Source organism: Rattus norvegicus, chromosome 2 (genome assembly GCF_036323735.1).
Source record: "Rattus norvegicus strain BN/NHsdMcwi chromosome 2, GRCr8, whole genome shotgun sequence".
NCBI lineage: Eukaryota > Metazoa > Chordata > Mammalia > Rodentia > Muridae > Rattus > Rattus norvegicus.
Genome location: NC_086020.1, coordinates 189,929,842 through 189,943,443, shown reverse-complemented (window position 1 = coordinate 189,943,443; position 13,602 = coordinate 189,929,842). Strand labels below are relative to the sequence as shown.

The 13,602-nt window shown below is 42.9% G+C and overlaps 1 pseudogene; it reads left to right on the top strand.

Moving 5' to 3' along the window:
* The first annotated feature begins 11,423 nt into the window (after positions 1-11,423).
* Positions 11,424-11,875, top strand: Rpl21-ps19 (ribosomal protein L21, pseudogene 19; annotated as a pseudogene).
* The last annotated feature ends 1,727 nt before the right edge of the window (positions 11,876-13,602 follow it).

The window sequence follows — 13,602 nt, the reverse complement described above, 5'->3', positions numbered from 1 at the left end:
AAAGAAGAATCTATTTCAATAAAAAGAATACTACCCTAGTAATAGTTCCCTAGAGAACCAAATGATCCCAAAAGGCTCTATAAAGCTATATAAACAGAAGTCAAAAGAAAGACCTTCCAAATCAAGACGGAATAATGCCTTCCAGCATGGTGTAAATGTCATTCAAAGACATCACAGCCGGAGAGAGGTACTGAGCACTCAGGTGGCCCTCCAGCCAATGCTCACTCACTCATAAGCAACACATTGCACAGTCACAGCCTGGGGGCACAACAGAGATATAGCAAGCATACTAGAATAAAACTGCACCTAGATTTGCTCCTTCTGCTGGTGGACAGGGTCCTGCATTGGCCTGGGGAGAGCAATGTGCTAAGAAACATTACTGAGAATCCAATGAACAGGCAGGGGTACTGGTCTTGGGTTGCATCTCTTGAGGATCTTAAAGGAGGGAAACAGAAAATTGAAGAAAACAAGAGGAGAGAGGTAGTAGGTCTTTGACGGTTCTAGATAGAAAGAATGACTCTGCCAACCCAATATTAAGATGCCTGGGGAACTTAGTTGGTTTGTCGTTATTTTGATAAGAGAAACTAACTTGGCCTTGATGCGAAGATCTCTTCATGATTGCTTTTTCCTTCTACGTAACTATCCAGGCAAAGCCTTACTGTGTACCCCAAAACTAAGGGAAATAAACATATAACTAAACTTTCTCAGTAGTTGGTATTTCAGTGTGCTCAGTAGAGCAAATTGTCCGCAAGAACTAGCTTCCAGTTCTTCCCTATTCTTGGAGCTGGACATAACAAATAAAAAGTATTCTAAGCAAGGCATGTGCTTCTTGACTGGTGGCCATTTCTGCCACAAAGCAGGCCCCCTTCACACCTGCCACTGGGGAACACAGTTCCTTAAGCCTCTCTCTCCTGTCAACACTGTCCCCAAGTGAGATATCATTGGCAGCTCAGCAGTTGGTGTCACCAACACTGGGGCCCTTCCCTTTGGAATTTCTACCAGAGAAGTGACAGCTGAGAAGAAGGCAGGTGTCTGAGGCGTCCCTGCAAGAAACCTGCCCTGCTAACCTGCAGAGGAGATTCATGGTGGGCAGAGAAGAGGGGTGGGCAAAGCAGAATCTTAAATGAACATTCCTTAGACATTAGAAAAGTTTCTTCAGGGAAGTGGGAGCTGACCCACAGGGGGAGGAAAAAAGAACATTTTTTAAATGTTTTGTTATAAGTTAAGAATAGATAGCAAGCCTTTTGTGACCTAATTAAAACAAATTAAAGAATGCAGAAAAGGCAATGTGAAGAGAATACAGTAAATACTGTGATATCCTGTGAGCTTTCTTTGAAACAATATGGTATCCATTCTTGAGTTTCCTCATCTAGATGTTACACCCAGAGTCAGTCGTTCTCTGATCCATCTATGTTTTATTGTTAAAATGACAGTACTAAGTAATATTTACCCAGAACTCTGTGCATACACATAATCACATCATAACTTCCAAATCTTAAATGGAAATCATTATTATTGTTTATCGGTTAACCAAAGCAAAGGGGTTATTTAACATAAGATCTGAACACAAGCTCTTGGCATCTAAGTTGTGAGACACCTTCCCCACCCAATGTAAAAGACCACACCAAGCAAGATAGGCACCCACACCTTTAGAACGTGCACATGGAGGACAAGGTAAGAGAAGTCTGACTTACATGCCCTTCAGCCACTAGCTAAATAGTGAGCCTAGAATTCTACTGTGTCCCTAATACTGATGAGGTGCTTCAGAGAGAAGAGAAAGAATTTGAGACATAGATGATTCTTTCCTTAGCAACACACACACACACACACACACACACACACACACACACACACACACACAGAGAGAGAGAGAGAGAGAGAGAGAGAGAGAGAGAGAGAGAGAGAGGAGATATCTGTTTATTGTTGGCTAGGATAGTCACCAAAGCTTTTCTAAAGGGGACAGAACTTGCTTTAAGGAATACTAAATGGAAGATGAGAAAAACTCAATGGAGAATCATCAATGTGAACAAAAATGTAGGTAGAATGATAGCCACGTGGTTGTAGAAGAGATGAGGAGGGTGGGAAGATCCTCATTTTCTGAGATCAGCTTCACTGGAATAGAGTGTGTGTGTTAGAAGAGGAAGGGGCAAGAAGAAAATGGAAGGAGAGAATAGAAGGAAAGAAACAGAACCTCATCCTGCATCTTCTGTGTGTTAGCTGCTAAGTATAGGCAGACATATCTTCCCTACAGAGCTTGGGAGGGTAGACTCCAGATAGCAACAGAAATATTATAGAGTCTTAAGTAGGTGGTAAAAAAGTCGAAAGCCTGGTTGTAGGTAGATATCGGCACAGGCTGGATAGGCAGAAATGAAACAAAGCCCCTACCCTTTCCCAGCAAGGAGGTTATTGGTATAGTGTGATAATGCATGGTATTCTGAAAGGAATCTATCATAGCTCTGCTTTGGTTCAAATTACGATTCTGCCATTTGATCAGAGTGGAGCACTGGATGAGCTTCTCTATGCCTCAGTTTCCTCCTACATCAAGCAAGGACAATTACAGCATTGCTCTCATGCAATGGCTTTGATGGTCATTGAAACAGCGCTGGCTCTGTAGTCAATGCAAGGCTCTTACATCCACCAATGGGAGAGTGCGTACTTACGAACTGCATGGGTGTTGATTGTTTAGCTTTACTTTGTCTCTTTATACCGATGAACTTACTATAGCCAACACACAATTTCATAGACTATAAGTGTGTTCCATCCCTAAGTTCATCTGAGACACAGAAAGTTCCATTAGGTTATTGTCCTGAATTCAAAATCCTGATGACTATATATATATATATATATATATATATATATATATATATATATATATTTGTAGAGAGGGCATCTTTAAACTATTGTCTTTCAGATATAAATTTCTAAATCTTTTTGTTCAACTAACTCTATGTACTGTAAGAAGTGCAGTGAATGAATGCAGATAGAAGTATAATGGAAACACCAGAAAACTCCAACATAGAAGCTGCATTGTGGCTTCTGTACAGCTGCAAAGGGGGATGGGGTGCTATTTTGAGAGGTGTAGTAGAAAAGGAGGATCTGAGTGTCCTTGAAAGAATCTGGAAGATGAAAGTCACAACCCTGTTAGAGCAGGGGCAGCCTCGGTTAGGTACAGGATGACAGAAGTCTTGTCTGCTCTACAAACAGGCAGACATTTACAACCTTTGACATCTTCTCTGACTGTGTTTAATTTCCCTTCCTTCCTTTTCTTTCTCTTATTCATCCAATAAACCCTTTGATCTCTGCTTTGTTTTCAATGTTGTAAACTCCAGGGATACAAAGTTATGTAAAATCTACTTTCAGTAATGGTTGGATCTGGTAATGATGGACACTAACTCAATAGACAATCACATTATGATATGGTCAGTTCTTGAGCCCAGCAAGAGGACCAATAATTACTAATGTTTTCTAATAGAGTAGTCGGTGGTGAGAGACACAGTGTGTGCCTCTAAACAAGAGGAGTCTCAAGCTGAGTAATGTCTTCATTGGAGGTAGCTGGAGATGTGAAGGGGGACTAGAAAAGAAGGCTGAGATGTGACTTTGAGGAAATACAAGAAGTTTCCTGTGGCAGGAGGGCTGGGCATGAACAGAGCAGAAAGAGAGGTTCAAAGTGAGAGAACATGGGGCTGGAATGCCAGGAAGAGCATGTGTCAGATATTTGAATGTGACCGAGGTGCATTGTGCAGAAAGAGAGCTCACTCTAGTTCTCATTTTCTAGGTTTCCATCCATGGCCAAATGGCTTGTTGCTTTGGAGCCTATGAAAAGGCATGGAGTACATTGGTGGACAAAGTTACCCATCTCCTTGTTAGGAAGCAAAGAAAGATTATGAAAGACCAAGGGAGGGATGCACAGTCTCCTTTGGGGACCCACCCTCGGTGATGAGAAAGCTCTCCTTGGTCTTTGCTCTTAAAGTTTCATATAATGCTAAAGAATGAAAATGATCCTTTAATGAGGGGGAAGGACAGCATAACACAAGGAGTGAAAATGACCCTTTAACCCTGGGGCGTGGGGAGCAGCCCAGATACAAGCAAAAGCAGTGAAGAGTCACTTATGTTCTTCCAGAAAGCTATGGAACTACATCTTACCCTTGAGAGGCACAGACAGGAACTGATTTCAGCCAACAAACACCTCATAATCATTTCTGTTGACTGCGTGATCCCAGCCAAGGGACCTTCATGAGCCCAGTTTCTGAAATCTGTACGAGAAAATGCCTTGCTGAGTACTGTAACATCTAGAAAACTTTACAGCACATTTATAGTAGGCCTGAAATTTATAGTTCCAGGATATATGGCTCCCAAAACAAAGAACCATTTCTTTATAAGCCAGAAAGAATGTTGCCTGTGGAAGGAAGGGTGTCATGAAATTGTAGGTCTGTGACACTCTGAATGTCACCTCTTGACTTTTCAGTTGTTCACTCATGTAGTTGAATATATAACCCTCACAAAACTAAACCAAGAGAGTGTTTGTATTTCTTTTTCTTTATTCACTCATTTATATTTACCATTCACTTCCACTTTAAGACAGCACCTTCTTTTTGCTGCCTGGACTGTTTCAAACTGACAACCCTCCTGCCTCAGCCTCCTGAGTGCTGGGATTACAGGCAGGCACTACCATGGGATGGTTAGTGCTTGTCATAGATAATCTCTTTTCTTCTTCCCTCTACCTTTCATCCTTTCCTTCTCTCTATATTGGTTTCTTCTTTGAGCTTTGGGCTTTTGTATGGCAACACTCTAATTCATGAATCAGGGAAGGACTGTCACCCCTGAAGAAGACGTGAGCAGTGAATGGCAAACCATCACATCAGGTCCAACATCTGGAGGTTGCTGGGGCCCAGAAGACGGGCACTGACTGGCATGCCTGCTAGGAAGCCTGGCAAGTGTGTGCACATAGCACTTCTGGGGCATGACCTTAACATGATGCCTGCCGAGCTGCTGCCTGAATGCCTATGCGGGTATAGTTCAAATTCAAGGCCTAAGCCTAGGAAAAGTATTACCACATGCTTCCACACAAAGTCTAAAACAGCAAACGCTGCCTCTGAGGAAAGCTTGAGGCCTGGAGATGAGGATCCAGGGAAGAAAGAGGGAAAAGAAAAGTAGTGCCCATGTAAAGAATTCATTAGAGGAAAACCATGTTGTAATCCCTTTTGTGATGAAGATGAGGGGTACCACTCAGTGCCCTCTGGTTATATTCCTAACCCCATGCCATTCCCCTTGCAGGCTGCTATTCTTTACCTTACTTGAATGAAGTTCTGTCTCCCATTCTTCCTGTTGCAAATTCATACTGTACCCCCTTGTGCTCTGACAGCAGGGAAGACTGAAGAAGGGGGTTGACTTTGTGTTTGCATCTACAGCTGGACAGAGCCTGGCTGACTCATTTGGTAAAGAAAGGACGGTTAAGAAGACCCAGAGCCATATGTAGCTTTACCTCTTGGAATGTTTTATCAGTCTTTAATACATTGTTTTCTGTCATTCTTGGAGATTGCTATATTCATCTTTGTGGTTTTTAAGTGTTTAGAAAAACACTAGAAACATCTTTAGATGTCTAGGAATGATGCCCCTTAGAAGAACAAAACAAGCTTGATATAACTGTCTCCTGAGAGGCTCTGCCAGAGCCTGACAAATGCAGAGGCAAATGCTAGCAGCCAACCATTGAACTGAGAATGGGGTCCTCGTTGGAGGAGTTAGAGAAAGGATTGAAGGAGCTGAAGGGGCTTGCTACCCCATAAGATCAACAATACCAATCAACCAGAGCTCCCAGGGACTAAACCACTACCCAAAGAGTACACATGGACAGACCCATGGCTCCAGCTACATATGTAGCAGAGGATGGCCTTGTTAGGCACCAATGGAAGGAGAAGCCCTTGGTTCTGCCAAGGCTGGACCCCACCAGTGTAAGAGAATGTCAGGGTGAGGAGGTGGGAAGGGGTGGGTGGATGGATGGGGGAACACCCTCATGCAGAAAGGAGCAGAGGGTGGGATAGGGGGGTTTATAGACAGGAAACCGGGAAAGGGGATAACATTTGAAATGTAAATAAATAAAAATGTAAATAAAAAAAGAACAAAACAAAAATAACAACAAAACCCACAAGAGTATGCTTTAAAACTTAAAGCATGAAGGAAATGTGCCCACTGGAGTTGGAGGCTGTAGTTGGAGGTCCTGGATCTGCTCTGTATTTGCTCTGCATTTCCAGAGGTTTAAACAAGGAAACTGTATTCGAGGAAAGGGAGAATTGCTTGTCCATCAATACCTCCAGGCCACAGGAAGACTGAGCTTGTCCTCTGCGGAAATGTGTTTTCACACATTCACAAAATGCTGCAGTATAGCCTCAGGAGGAAGAGGAAACTATTCTAGGCCAAAAGAAACACACTTTTCAAAGGTACTGGGGTAGGGGATTTCTTTCTGTCTGAATTGTGATACAGAGTATATCTATTCTACATCAGAGAAATAGGCCAGCGTGATAAGCAGGACCCTTGCTCAGCTCTTGAAATAGCTTATAAGTTCTGTCAGTGTCTTTGAACTTTTTCCTTAATGGGTCTTCATTAGGGAACTATCCTGAAACCTGCCTTTTCTTCTATATGTATGCACACATGTATGACTGTGTGTGCATGTGTTCATGTAGAGGCCTGAGGACAACTTTGGGTTTTGGTCCAAAGGAGCTATCTACTTTGGTTTTTGAGACAGTCTCTCCCTTGTCTTGAGCTTGCCCAATAGGCCATGCTGTCTCACCAGTGAGATTTGGGGATCCTCATGTGTTGTGTCCCAGTGCAGAATTACACGCATGTGCTACCAAGGAAGATAGATACCTACAGAAATGCCTGCTGTTTGTGGGAACCATCAGAGCCATTGATTGGCCTGTAGGAAAAGATATGTCATTCATCTATCAGTAATAAAGAAAGCAAGGATGGTGGTTAAAATGGCCCAGGAAAGTAGGCAGTGAAAAGGTCTAGGGGCATTTGAGAGCCCCTTGCCAGCTTTCAGCAGAGCCACATTGTAGTCTTTGCTGATGTAGGTGGCAGGGTAGGGAGGGGGTGGTGTAAGTTAGAGTGAGGCTTCTTGGGTTACTGTGCTTTTAGCATAATGTGTAAAAGGTGATTTTTGCACATTGGCAAAAGAATTCACCCTTTTAGACCAAAGTAGAGTTAAACAAGTTTACTTAGTGTACCACAAAGAACGCAGAGGGTATAGAAGCAACATGACCACCTATAAATGGTGATGGACTATGGAGTTCTTCAGTTCGGAGGCATCTGATCCTTGTTTGGTTAGGATGAGCCACTGTGAGTATAGTTTTCTGTGGTACGAGTGAGTGCAACTCTGTGGCATTGGGCTGTGATCAATTTTAATTGTCCCACTTTTACTATGTAGGTGGCAGGGCCTGCTTTTCCTATTCTTGGAACACTTGCTGGTCTGGGTTTGTATTTGGGTGCCGTTCTTTTTCTGGTCCCTCTGTTGTGACCTACCCTCCACATGGTGAATTTCCAAAAGTCACAAAAGAATTTGGGAGCATTTGTGCTTATAAAGCCTGCAGCTGGTCACCCTGTCTGCGATCCCTCTGGCTTCAGGAAGCTTAGGGCTGCTCATCCCCAAGGACAGTGGGAAGCTGGGTAGATTCAAGTTTCTCTTTCTAAGTTACAAGGGGGAAAAATATCCATGACTTTTTGGATGCCCCTGTCTAAATGTTCACACTTGAGGGAAAATTGCCTTCTCCAGGAAGTAAGTAATAAATCTCTCTCACCAATGGAAGTCCCTAGCATCCTGAAACAACAGCATCAGCTGAAAGGAGAAGAAGGAAGCATTCCTTCTCTCCGTGGATCCCTTCTCTCCAAACACGGGCCCCCGTCAGACTAGAGAGCACCATCGGGCAGGCATCTAAAACGTTTCTGCAGAAACATAATTGGTAGTGGCTGAATGGCTGTGGAAAACTGCCCATGATGAGAGAATGTTTAGTCAGGGTCACTCTTGGAGAGGCTCAGCTTCTGAGGTGGTTGAAGGAGCAGCTCTGGGAAGTGTGACAGATATGGCTGGTGCTTGGTGCGAGGAGGGCGGAGCTGGTGGGGCGGTTGTGAGGATTCGCCCGAGGTGCTTTATTCAACGGATTTCCAACACCCATTAACAGTTTGCAATTGTTTGTGATGGAAATAATCTTGCTAGTGATTGAAATATAAATGACCACCGATAGATATAATTGGGCTGATTGTAGTAGAAAACTTGTAGCAGCTGAAACAAATTTCCAAAGGTATAAATTAGCAGAGGATAACAAGAGCTCATTATGTACAGAGAGTCAGGAACATTCTAGAATCACGCCACTTTCAGTTGATTGAGGCAGTTACATTTAATTTTGGCCAACACACTAGCTCTCTTGGTGTTCTGTGGCATATAGTTTGTTGGATTAATACACGCTCACCCCAAGTAGGAGTACCTCAAACTTAAGGGGAAGACTATAGATAAATAAGAACATCTGGTGGAGGAATCGAAGCAGATGTACGGATTGGGGAACTTCAGACAGCAGGTCCTTACCGTCTCAGTGACTGGCCGGTGCTGTGCGATATGAACATCTTATAGAGATGAATTAATTGTGCAGACACGGCAGAAGACATCCTTGACGCTGTTGTCTTTTGCAGTTACAATAGTATTTATGCTAATGCTTAGACTGACAAAGCGGTCCATAAAATGCGCACTTGCACACAGAAAGGCCAAGTGCTTGGTCTGTTTGTTGGAGAATGCTTTGTGAAATGTGACAACAACAGTACCTCCTAAACTTCTCACGTAGAGGTGCACATACGGGATAGCTCATGCTTCCCCAACACAGATCCCCTGATGTAGAGGAATGGCCCTGATCCTGCTATCATTCACACAGGGCTATCTGTCCAGGGTCTGCAGCAGCATTAGGGTGATCGTGTGACACGCCAATTGTTAAAGCAGGGCAGTGACATGGTCTTAGTCCAGAATAGTTCTGTCCAATGTCACGTGAGAGATTGCTTTTTAAGCCTGAGGTCTGTGAATTCAACAAAATCACAACTTATTTCTCAAAGATCTTAATGTTGCTATTGTTCTTGATAGATCACAAAGCAGGAGGGGACAGTGTACCTGCTGTGCATATCCTATTTTAACCATCTTTCTGGGGACTTTTACAGATTCTTCCTTTCTCAAATAGTTATAGTTCTATTAATAAATATATAGTTATGGTGATTTATTCCTTCTCTTTCTCCTTGTGAACTTAATGGCATCGAAAAGTCAAAATTCTGGATTCCAAGTAAACTGAGAAATCTCTACAAATGCAGTAAGACTCCCTTGTCAAGAAGAGAGAGAATCAGCAGCTCCCAGTGTGAATCCTGCAAGTTCTGTGTCATGGCTAAACAGAGGTTTAAGCCTACTTCTTTAAATATCACCTTCTGACTGAGAAGGTAAGCATAAGCCTTAGGAAATGGGACAATACAATGGAATATCTCCCGGAACTACAGTGTGACCCCACACAGCACTGAAACACAATAAAATGCTTTTACTAAAGGTCTCTTGGACACATAGCAAGAGGGAAATGCTTAAACAGTTAGAAAACAGCCCTCTTAATAGTTCATTACCTTTCCCCATTTGCCGCCCTCTTTCCCTTCTTTCTGAACTTGTTCTTTTGTTCCCAGGTTATAGTAAAGCTTCCTGTTCTCGTGTAGCATACACTTTTCTCTTTTCTCTGCTTTTCAGTTTTTCTGTGTATTGGTGTGCATTCTGTGTTCTTGTTGCTGGAATGAAACAAAAGCAACTTCAGAAATCCAGGCCTTATTTTAGCTTATGGCCCACTGTGATAGGGCAGTCAAGGCAGGAGGAGTTTAAAACATCTGGTCCCAGCATCTATAAGAAGCAGAGAGCAGGTGCCTGGGAAGTGACTCGGCTATTAAGAGCACTTTCTGGTCTTCCTGAGGAACCAAATTCGGTGCCCAGCACCAACCAGCCTTACTACCAGCTGTAATTCTACTTCCAGGAGACTTGCCATCTCCTCGGACCATCTGAACACCAAGCAGATACACGGTGTATGCTCATATACCTGGGCAAAACACTGATAGATCCAAAATAAAAATAAAGTTTAAAGAAGCAGAGAACAATGAATGGATGCATGCTTCTCAGTGCTCAGCTAATTTCTTCATTTTATGTTGTCCAGGATCCTCTGCCCATGGAATGGTCCCAGCCACAATTAAAATAGGACACCCACATCAGCTAGTATAATCAAGATAATCCCCCTCAGGCATGTCCGGAGGCTCTTCTCTCTGGTAATTCTCGGTTTCGTCAGGTTGACCATTGACAGAATGAGGACGTGTTACTCTGCTCAGCACAGTTAGAGCTCAGCGCTTCAGTTTTGCAACACAGGATTCTCCTTAGAAAACAAGGGGAGGAAATACTGTGAGTGCTTAAGGCCCTTTATGCTTGTCTGCAAATGTAAACGTGATTCCCTTAAACGTTTGAAGACTTATAGGATTTCATATAATAACCCCAGAGCAGGGCCTGGCCAGGCACTGGGAACGGGAAGGACAAGTGTTTCACCTCCAGCCTTAGCAACAAAGAAAGATGGGGAAGAAGAGAAAAGGGAGTGGACGGAGCATGGACTGGGGAGGAGAAAAGGGGTTTTGTAGGTGACGATTATTTTAAGACTCTATCCGAAGCTTCCAAGTATCAACTGCATGGGAGAAGAGAAATTCGGAAAACATGTCCAGTACGGTAGTAGAAACATGTCCAGTACGGTAGTAGAAAATAAGGTCTGTGGCCTACACATGACTGTAATTATGAAACAATACGAATGGGGAAATATACATCTGTTAATATAATGCCAAGAACTCTTTTCTCTATGAGTGAGCTTTCTAGACTATCAATACTCTCCAGTGAGACATTCGCTTTCATTCATAATCTGTATGTGTACCTGCAGTGAATATTCATGCACAGAAACCACAATTTTTTATAAAATAATACTAATTTTATATGATAGTATGATAGTAATTTTTACTATCTTTTAGCACGTAGAAAATAACGCCAACCACAGGCCTAGCAAATAACGTTTGTTGCTTCTAAGGCACGGCGGCTGTCTGTGCAAGAAACTGCTTAATACGCATCAACCGAAAGAAAAGCACCAAACACACACCAGTGACTTCCTGTTACTCTAGACACACAAGTGCCTGGTTAGCACAGTAATTCGCCTGTGGGTATAATCATGGAAGGAGCCAGAGTGTTTCAAATTTTTTGAAAGGTGCAAGAGAACTAACAACAAAAACAAGATTCAATGCGCATGCGCAGGACACGCGGTGCTCTGAGCCCACTCTGACCCATGCTCAGGCGGTTTGCCACTTTTGCTGTAGGGGCCAAAATACATTTTAAAACCTCTGCCGCCATGGCGCCTGTGCTTGTGGCGAAGGGGGCAAAAAAAAAAAAAAAAAAAAAAAAAAAAAAAAAGAAGCAGGTTTTGAAGTTCACCCCTGACTGCACTCACCCTGTAGAAGATGGAATCATGGACGCTGCCAATTTTGAGCAGTTCCTCCCGGAGAGGATCAAGGTGAACAGGAAAGCTGGTAACCTTGGCGGAGGGGTTGTGACCATCGAGCAGAGCAAGAACAAGATTGCTGTCACTTCCGAGGTGCCTTTCTCCAAAAGGTATTTGAAATATCTCACCAAAAAATGTTTGAAGAACAACAACCTCTGAGACTGGCTGCGTGTCCTCGCCAACAGCAAGGAGAGCTATGAGCTGCGCTGCTTCCAGATCAACCAGGACGATGAGGAGGAGGGGGACGAGGATTAAGACACATCGGTCTGCCATGTTTTGTATTAATTCATAAATAAAATTTAGGAACAAAAAATGTTTTAAGCAAATGGCGTATCGTAAATGGTCCCATGTAAGCTTACCTGTCACTCTACGTCATGATGTTTTCTCTTTTGCTTTCAATGCCTTTCTCCCTTAGGCACACATACACAGAATATTTTCTCAGCAGTTGAAGAAATTTGGCTTTTTAATGAAATAAAAATGACTGCATTAAGTTGGAGAAGCACAGGTCAGTTTATCCAGTGAAAACTCCCCCAAGGACAATTTTCCAGTTCATTGTCTTTTGTACAACTTTGTGTTTGTTTGTGTGTATACACACAAAATTGTTATTGTTGAAATTCTGTCAGTATATTCTTGTATTAAAATTTCAGTGTTTTTTATTTCCCCTTTTGATTTCAAAATGTCCTTTTCCTCTTTTAATATTTAGTTATCACCACACACGACCTTCCTTATTCTACTTTCTTCTTCCACATACACACCCGGCCACTGGCATTTACTTTGTACAGAAATATATTTTAACTTGAAATAATTTCCACACCTACTTTGTTTAAAGAAGAGCTACGGAACATTAAATTTAATTTATGAATCCCTCTATTTGTGTTCCAGTCCTTTTCGTGCTCACGTGTGTGCAGGGGCGAGCGCATACACACACACACACACACACACACACACACAGTGTTGCTGCTGTGTCTCTATATGGCAATGACATTAGAGTTTCTGGCAAAAGGCAATGTATAATCAATTCTCACCTGTCACAAATGGCTTTTAAGATGCAGCCAGATTATTTCGGAACTAGTGCTTAGCTCCAGCAAGGAGGAAAACGTCTCCCCCTAAAGGGAGTGCAGCCCTCAGCCTTCAGTCTGCTAGCCAAAGAAGTTTTGACAACTTTCAGTTAGGCAGTACAAAACAGCCATCTTGCAGCTAACATCTGAGAAAATCTAGTCTAGCACTTCAAAACTGGTTTATTGGTAGAATTGTTGCTAAGGAATGACAGCAAAGCCTTAATCATTTTTGTTTTTTCTGTAGGGAAATAAGAGTCCTCCCAGAACCAGTTACTAGCCAACCCCTGGTCTTGTTTGCGCTATAATGCTTAGCTTGATTTTAAACTCACCCACTGAGAAGAACTAGACTTTTCTCCCTCTGATCTCACTACAGATATACTGTCATTCCTCCTTATTCTTCCTGAAGTCCCTCAGAAAGATAAAACTCAGTCATTGTCTGTCCTTCCAGCCAGAGAAAATACTGATACCCAACCCAGATGTAATTGTTCATTTTCCGAATCCCATCATTCTGTACACACTAGGGATTCTGTAGATGCTACTAAAACGCACACACTTTTCTTGAGTGATGTATTAGCAGATGTCTTCAAGCGAACTCTGTCACCACATCGATATCAAAAGGTCCGGTTTGACCACCGTCAAACTTCCCGGATGAAGGTCTTGCCGAGTGGGTGCTCTGGAGATGGCTGTATCCCCCCTGCAGGTTCGCTCCCTCACTCGTGAGCACTGAGTTAGAATGTCTGATGATGATTTTCGACTTTAGCGTCTTTGATGTTTCTGGTTAGATCTGTGGCCTGCCTTTAAAAGTAAAACCTTCCCGAAGCCTCCAGAGGGCAGCCCCATACCAGAGGTTTTGAAGGACATATGTAATCAGTCCACTGGGAAGAAAGACCTGGACTCAGCCCTTTGCTCAGGTCAGTGTATAACTGACCGTGAATATCTGCTACCTTGTAGGGGTTGGAGGTGGGGTGAGT